The sequence below is a fragment of the Pectinophora gossypiella genome, chromosome 16 (genome assembly GCF_024362695.1).
Source record: "Pectinophora gossypiella chromosome 16, ilPecGoss1.1, whole genome shotgun sequence".
NCBI lineage: Eukaryota > Metazoa > Arthropoda > Insecta > Lepidoptera > Gelechiidae > Pectinophora > Pectinophora gossypiella.
The window spans coordinates 13,686,194-13,694,108 of record NC_065419.1 but is presented as its reverse complement, the minus strand read 5'-3'; positions in this window follow the sequence as shown (position 1 = coordinate 13,694,108).

The following is a 7,915-nucleotide window of genomic DNA, read 5'->3' as shown; positions in this document are numbered from 1 at the left end:
CGCAGTTACTCTAATACTACCTCTGGGTTGGCTGGAAGAGATCTCTCTTAGAGATAAGTCCACCCTTGTAAACGTCCATTTCTTGTTTGTGATGTAACTAGTTGTTAAGTGCAATAAAGTATATTAAAAATTAAAATTAAAACAATGTTTCAGGTTTACGCGGTTATTATCATAATTAAAACACATAATATCGGGTTCTTACCGCGTCGATCAGGGATATCAGGCTCTCGATATTTCAACGCTGTTGCAAGTGCCATGATCACGGGACGACTGATGAAATTTGAGTGGAGTAGGTAGATCAATAATTTTCTAAAGGCAAACATATCTGTCTACCCTCTTTCTTTACCGCTTGTTTCTACATTTGATGTCGGAATGCTCGGAACATTCTAAACTCGCAGCAAACTCATTCATAGATAAAGTTTTTATAGGTATATTTAAATATTTTTACAATCTACAAATGTCAAAAACTACAAAAGCAACACATCTTCATTACAAAAACTTATTTAATAAGTTGAAAAACATATTAACAGCCATTTTTATCATTAATTTATTAGATCTTTTACATAAAGTATGTTTAACATGACTTTTGTAATTTTATTTTTTAAGATTGATAGATAGATAGATAGATAGATAGAATACTGGCCATGGTTTACTTACAAAAAGCTGGTTGAAATAACTTGTTTGTCAGAAGGGTTGGTGTGGGAATTTTTGGCGGAAACGTGAACGACATAGTTGCTTTCTTCATTGAATAATCTAAATAATTGATTCGAAGTGGTAATTTGTGGTTATTAAATCGGAATATTTAATAAACAAAGTGTTCTTACCTATTTTCGCTTCGTGCCAAGAAGCCACTTCATAACTCGAAAGTTTATGCGGACTTTCCAGTTAATTTGTTTGGGGTTCGGAGTAGGAGTCTGCTCCGAAGGTGGGGGCTTAGGTTTCATTATTCATCGTCATCACCTTGATAGGTGATGAAATGATGATTCATTTCATTACATAATCATCAAGAAAAAAATACATAAGACTTGGCTGAATTGGCATAGTGGCCTTTGCCTTGTCCTTCGGGGAATACAAAAAAAGTGGTCGGCCATCAATCTGTTGACGTTAACTTTATTTGAGCAAATCGTCGCTAATGATGCAAACTGACGTATCTGCAATTCTTGGCGAAACTGATTTGCACCTTTTGCAACTGTACATAAGACACAAATTACTTTAGCAAAAAATACAGATACGTCAGTTAGTGAAGTCAGCCACGAAATGTCAAATAGCAATATTGCTTTTTTAGATGAATTGTATCAATGTAGCCTTTTGTAGTGTATTCGCCTCAATATAATATATAAATAAATATCGCCTCGTTGCCACACACTACGTCTTCACTCCACCACCGTACATACCCGTACAGTTTACTTTTTAATTGCGGCCACCGCGTAGTGCATTGCCCGAGACGACAGAATATATATGTGAATCGATTATATCGATTTAAGTATTTCATAATACATAAATATTTATATATTAAATTATGCCTACGTATATTACAATAAGATGTGTTTATGTACTTATGTAAACACTACAGCCAATATCAGGTTTAAAAGAAAGATGTTTTTCTCGCTAATCGCCAGATTTGTGGCCACTTTATAACGGCGTAATAACTTACGCGGGGTTTGTACCAATGTACCGAATATTGTTGTGGACCACCGCTGCGATTGCCGATGTCGGTTCAATGGCTGAGACTAGTGATGGGCAGGGAAAGAAAAAATTGGGTGGGAAAGAAAAAATATCGGGAAAATATGGGAAAATAAAATAAACACCCGAAAAATTCCCGAATCATGGGAAAATATTTTTTATTTAATTATTTTTAATCTTATTATTATTTGTATGTCGTTTCCATGTCTCTGGTCGGGTCTGTCATGGAGTCCCGGACTTTTGGAAGGCGTGCGTGGGGCCGAAGCCAACACGTAGAGGCCCCTTAAGACAATTTACTCAAAATGTGTTGTGACACCAACCGGCGATTATCCCTGTATGCACTTTGGGAGTGCACCCAAAGACAATCCCTGGTTCGTGTAGGACTATTGCAGATTATGGGAACAAAAGGAACTGGGCTATTGGGTTGGGGGTTAGTGAACCTATATACTGGGGCTACTGCACCTGCTCGACCAATGTTAATAACAGAGATACATTGGGCAGGCGGTGACTCGTCACTCACTGGTTGGGCCACCTATCTAGCCGACGCGACTGGACGGCAAGACAGCAACATGGTTGTGAGCATCTCAGGGTGTCAAGAGGTGTACACCGCTTTCTGCGAGGCGGTTTACCCGCCTTACCAACTCGCGACTTATGCATCTTTCACTTCCACCCTGCGAGCGTATAGCTCTAACGCCCCACTCTGGCTGGCCAATGAAGGCAAGCCAGAGGTGAGAGTCCTGCGGCCCCCGCTAAGGTCCACTCCGGCTAGCCAGTACTGTCACCATCTTTGTTGCTCTTCTTTGGACTCTCTCTAGTAGTGCAATGTCCTTCCGATAGTAAAGTCTCCATATTTGAAACCCATGTTCTAACAGCGGTCTGACGTAAGTAAGTTTTGTAAAGCCTAAGGAACAATTCCGTATCTATATGATAAAAAGCTTTTCTAATTATGTATAAAAGGGAGTTATCCTTCTTAGTGATTCCAATAATGTGTTCGTCCCACTTTAGATTATGTGTTATCGTTATGCCAAGGTCCTTTTGTTTTTTAACACGCTCGAGAGGTTTTGAGTCAGTGGTGTAACTCAACGTGGGGTGGTTACTGCCAACATGCAACACAGTGCATTTGTCTACGTTTAATGTGATTAGCCAATCTCGGGTCCAAGCAATTACTCTATCAAGAACATCTTGGATTATATTATGGCTAATAAGTGGATTCCCCGTTATTTTCGTGTCATCTGCAAAGAGTGATATATCAGACATGATACCATGTTTAAGATATGTAAGGTAGTTACTGAATAAAATAGGTCCTAACACCGATCCCTGCGGCACACCGCTGAGGACTTTTCTGGGAACAGAGTATGATTCTCCGATGCGCACAGAGAATGTGCGATTTGACAGGAAGTCTTCAATCCACTTCACGACATTGCCTCTGATTCCAAAGGGCTCTAATTTAGCAATCAATGGTGTGACAGGAACTCGATCAAAAGCTTTTTCATAGTCCAAGTAAATAATATCTGTAGGTATTCGTGCCTCCCAATTTCTTGCACAAAACCATGTTGCTCCTCGATGATGACATTCTCTCGTGCCAAAAGCATCCTATATAAAATCGAACATTCCATTCAACATATATTACAAAGGAGATCATCGGCTTTCCATACTTTGGCCGGCCCAAATTTGATAGTGCCGGTCAGAGAAAAAAAATGTATCAAACCTTTCGAGTAGATTGTTCTGAACATTTTTTACTATGACACCAGACGTGTATGACCATTAGTTTGGCTTTAATTGGATTTTAAAAATCTCGACTTTTCATACATTTGTAAAAAATAAATATTATTATGTCCGTTGGGAAAAAAAGGTATAAGTACAGGCGTATTACAAAGGACCGTTAGAACATTTATTAGTATGGCGCCAAACTTCTATGACCATTATTTGGACTTTCAGTTTTGGTTAATATGTTAAAATGCCGGCCATCGAAAAAAATACGTCGAATCTGTCTAATAGTTGCTTCTCAATATTTTTTAATAACACCAAACATCTATGACCATTATTTTGACATTATTTTTGGAATTAACGTTTTAGTTTAAATATGAAAAATGCCGACCAGCAAAAATATCACGTTGAGAGTATCGAGTAGATGTCTGTTAACATTTTTTTTATAGCGCCAAACTTGTATGACCATTAGTTTGGCTTTTAGTGTATTTTAAAAATTTTGTTTCTTATTTATTTTGTATGAAAATAAAGTGCTTTGGGTAAAAAATGCGGTACGGCGGATTACAAAGGACCTTTAGAACATTTAATAATCTGGCGCAAAACATTTTTGACCGTTATCTTGAGTTTTTATTCGTCTCTCTTTCCGTTTTGGTTCAAATGGGAAAATGTCAGCCAGCGAAACAAAATAAGTCAAATCTTTTGGTAAACGACTTGAACGACGTATTTTTACTATACTACCAAATGACGACTTTGGCTTTTATTGGACTTTTAAAAAAAACTTTTTTTTATACATTTTAACAATGACAACAAGTAGAGCTTTCCCAATGGCTAGTTATTAGTCAGATAAATACTTTGTGTTTTTGTTTTGTGTGCTGTTAGGTGAACTTCTATATTAATACTATCTGATTTTAGATATGACGTTGGCTGTAGTTTTTGCATTCGACTCAACGTTACGGCCTAAGTTTAGGTTGAATTATGGTATTGATTCACCTTGACCGTAAATGGTTACCACCCTCCAAAGATAAGCTTGCCATCTAGTGACGAAACTCGTATATTGGCATGACGTCTGAAGTATCTGTTAGGGAAAACAGGAGTCGGGTAGTTGTACTTTGCAAGTATGCCTATCATAATATCCTGGTGCTACTCGGCCGATAACATAGTAGGTACCTCTATCACCCCACTGTTTATTCCTTGTATACACTTTTCTTTAAAAAAAGTAGTTTCTTAAGCGTGTATCACCATCAGGTAAGGTAGTGGTCAAACGCAAACCTATTTTTCAAAAGACGACCACCATATTACGCCTTTAGCAAGATAGTTCCATTATCACTAGATAAAACTTTTTTTTGATTTTTGGAAAATCGAATTAAGTTCAAAATATTGGTCATAGTCGTTTAATGCCATAGTAATAAACATTCTGACGATCCTTTAAATAACGCGCCTGTTATATTTTATTTTTATACAAAATGAATCAAAACTCAAGTTTTTTTTAAATCCAACAAAAGCCAAACTAATTAATGGTCATACACGTTTTTGTCATAGTGAATAATGTTTACAGGTATCTTCTCGATAGCTTTCACATGTGTTTTTTGCTGACCGGCACTTTTCACACAGAAACTATAACGTAAAGTCCAACAAAAGTCAAAATAATGGTCATAGACGTTTGGTGCCCTAATAATAAATGGTCAAATGGATAAGTTCTAACGGGATATACAAATATTGTTTCATGGCCGGCACTTTACATTTTCACCAAAAATGTATGAAAAATACAGTTTTTTAAAATCGAATAAAACCGAAGATATTGACCCTACAGCTTTGGTGCCATAGTAATAAATGCTCATATGGATAAGATCTAACGGAATATAGCAAAATTATTTTTTGGCCGGCACTTTGACTTCTGGGCGGAAATCCGATGATCTCTTTTAAGTTTTTTAAGAGTTCATACGACACTACGACAGAAGATAAATTGGGCATAAGTAGGCATATATTTAAACGGTCTTTGTTGGAAATCCTTACTTTTAATACAAATATATGGGATAAAAAATATTTTCCCTTGAAATGGGAATTTTTCGGGTTTTTTTCCCTCAGAATTGGGAAATTTCCCAAATCGCGGGAATTTTCCGGGTAAGAACCCAACACTAGCTGAGACACAGTTAGTACCTATATGTACCATGTGGTAGAGAAGGGCATCGATTTACTTTAAGGATTTAGAACTTGGCACTTGGAACGAGTATTTTTATGATATAAAATAGTGCATGTTTAGTGTTGATATGTGTTATAAAGGTGTTTACAATCTGAAAAACATAATGTAAATAAGTGTTATTTATCCGTTTATTCTAGGCTAGCACTAGATTTAAACTACTTGTATAACTTAATTCACATCAACTAACTCTCACATCATGCGATTCTGGACTTTGCTCTCTGTCGGGAAAAAGTAGTAGTCATTGTATACTATGATAGTTATTTAAGTATTGTTATTATTGTCAGGTGTTGTTATTTTTGTAAATTTTATTATTATATTTTAAGTGTGTTGTATTTTACAGGATTTTTTTCTGAAATAAAGCTAATTATTATTATTATTATTAAATTCTATGAATAAAGAAATTTGCAAAACAAACAAAACTTTGTTTCACAATATACAAGCCTATTATTGTATTGTATTTATACAATAACCAGTAGTTACCTATCCCTCCCCCCTCATTTTCCGCGTGACATGAACACAGTATCAGTGTGTTCAACTTGACAATGTAATTATCGTTTGTAATTAAATGTTACGATAATGTGTCCTCTGGTTGTTTTACATTGTAATTATGGAGCCGCGATTTATGATGGGGTAATGTAATAAGGTCGGGGGTACTCCTTCTATCGTGTGGGTTGATGAGGTTGGTACTCGTTGGTAGGTTGGAGTGCCAACCTCATCAACCCTGGTGGGGGTACGTATCGTGGGTGCTTTGCAAACTGACGTATCTGCAATGTATTGCTAAAATGATTTGTGTTTTATTGAAAACAGTAAAAGGTGCAAATCTGATTCGTCAAAAATTTCTGATACGTCACTTAGCGACATCAGCGACGGTGTGATTTTTCGAAGTGATAAATACAGGGTGTTAGTAACACGATCGTAACGAATACTGAGGGGGATGATTGAGATCACGATCCTGAGTTAATATATCAAGTGGAATATTCCGTCACAAAAGTATAGAATTGAAAATAATTAAAAAAAACAATCATGAGCATCGATTCTGAGTTAATATTAATTGTAATTTTCCGTCGCAAAATTAATTATATTTTTTGTTTTTTAAATTATTTTCAATTCTATACTTTTGTGACGGAAAATTCCACTTGATATATTAACTCAGGATCATGACCTCAATCATCCCCCTCAGTATTCGTTACGATCCTGTGCAAGTACGTACAGGCAAGCGTACGAGTACGTATGGATGTTAGTGACAGCGTAACGAATACTTTGAGGTATGATTCAGAGGCCCCTGGCCCTTTAGCGACTTAAGAGTAACCCTGGTGTCAGGGTTATTCTAAGTCGGTTAAGTCGCTGAGGTTCGTTACCTAACTCAAACACGATAGAAGAATAGGGGTAACCTAATAGGGGTGGCCTAATAGCATTAGGACCTTACGCCACTAGGACACTATCACGTCACACATCAGTTGTATCTTCTATCGTGTGGATTGTGAGGTGAATTACCAACCCCAGCAACCCTGGTGTCAGGGTTATTACTGCGCCGCCATAGGCCCCTGACATGGCTCATGTAACGACTACTTACTTACATCAGTAAGTATTAGCCGGGGCTTAACGTGCCTTCCGAAGCATGTATCTTTTTACTTTTTGGACAATCAGGTGATCAGCCTGTAATGTCCTAACCAAACTAGGGATCACAAAGTGATTTTTGTGATTTGTCCCCGCCGGGATTCGAACCCGGGTTCTCCGGATCGGGAGCACAACGCTCAACCACTGGACCACGAAGGCCGTTCAGTTCATCAGTTGTATAGGAGGTAATCTTACCTGGATGCGCAACCCGAAGGACGTAATATAGGATCCGACTGCGTGGTCGACGATTTCTCTCATTCAGCGCTTATCGATATCGACCCACTAGGGTCCTACTATTTCCTACTACCGTATCGGACACGTTATATTATTTATTAATGTATAAAGAAGCGGGTACAGGGACTTGAAATAAAACAAGTACATCAAAAACACTGAACGCTATATTCAATAGTCTAGAAACAACATCCAAATTGGCCTAGTGGAAATAACCATAACATTAACATATTACATTAGGGTACAAATTAATAGAAATATCCGTCAATCTATTCGATATTTAGGAGACTTGATTTAAAAGTGTAAAAAGGAAAATAAAAAGTCTGAAAAAAGAAACTGGAATCATAAAAGAGGTGTGAAATCACATTCCACTCTTATATCAAATATTCGGTTTATATCAAATCTCCCTTATTTGTTATATTGATCAAAAATCACTTTATTAGGTATGTAATAAATATTTTAAATAATTTTGCGTTT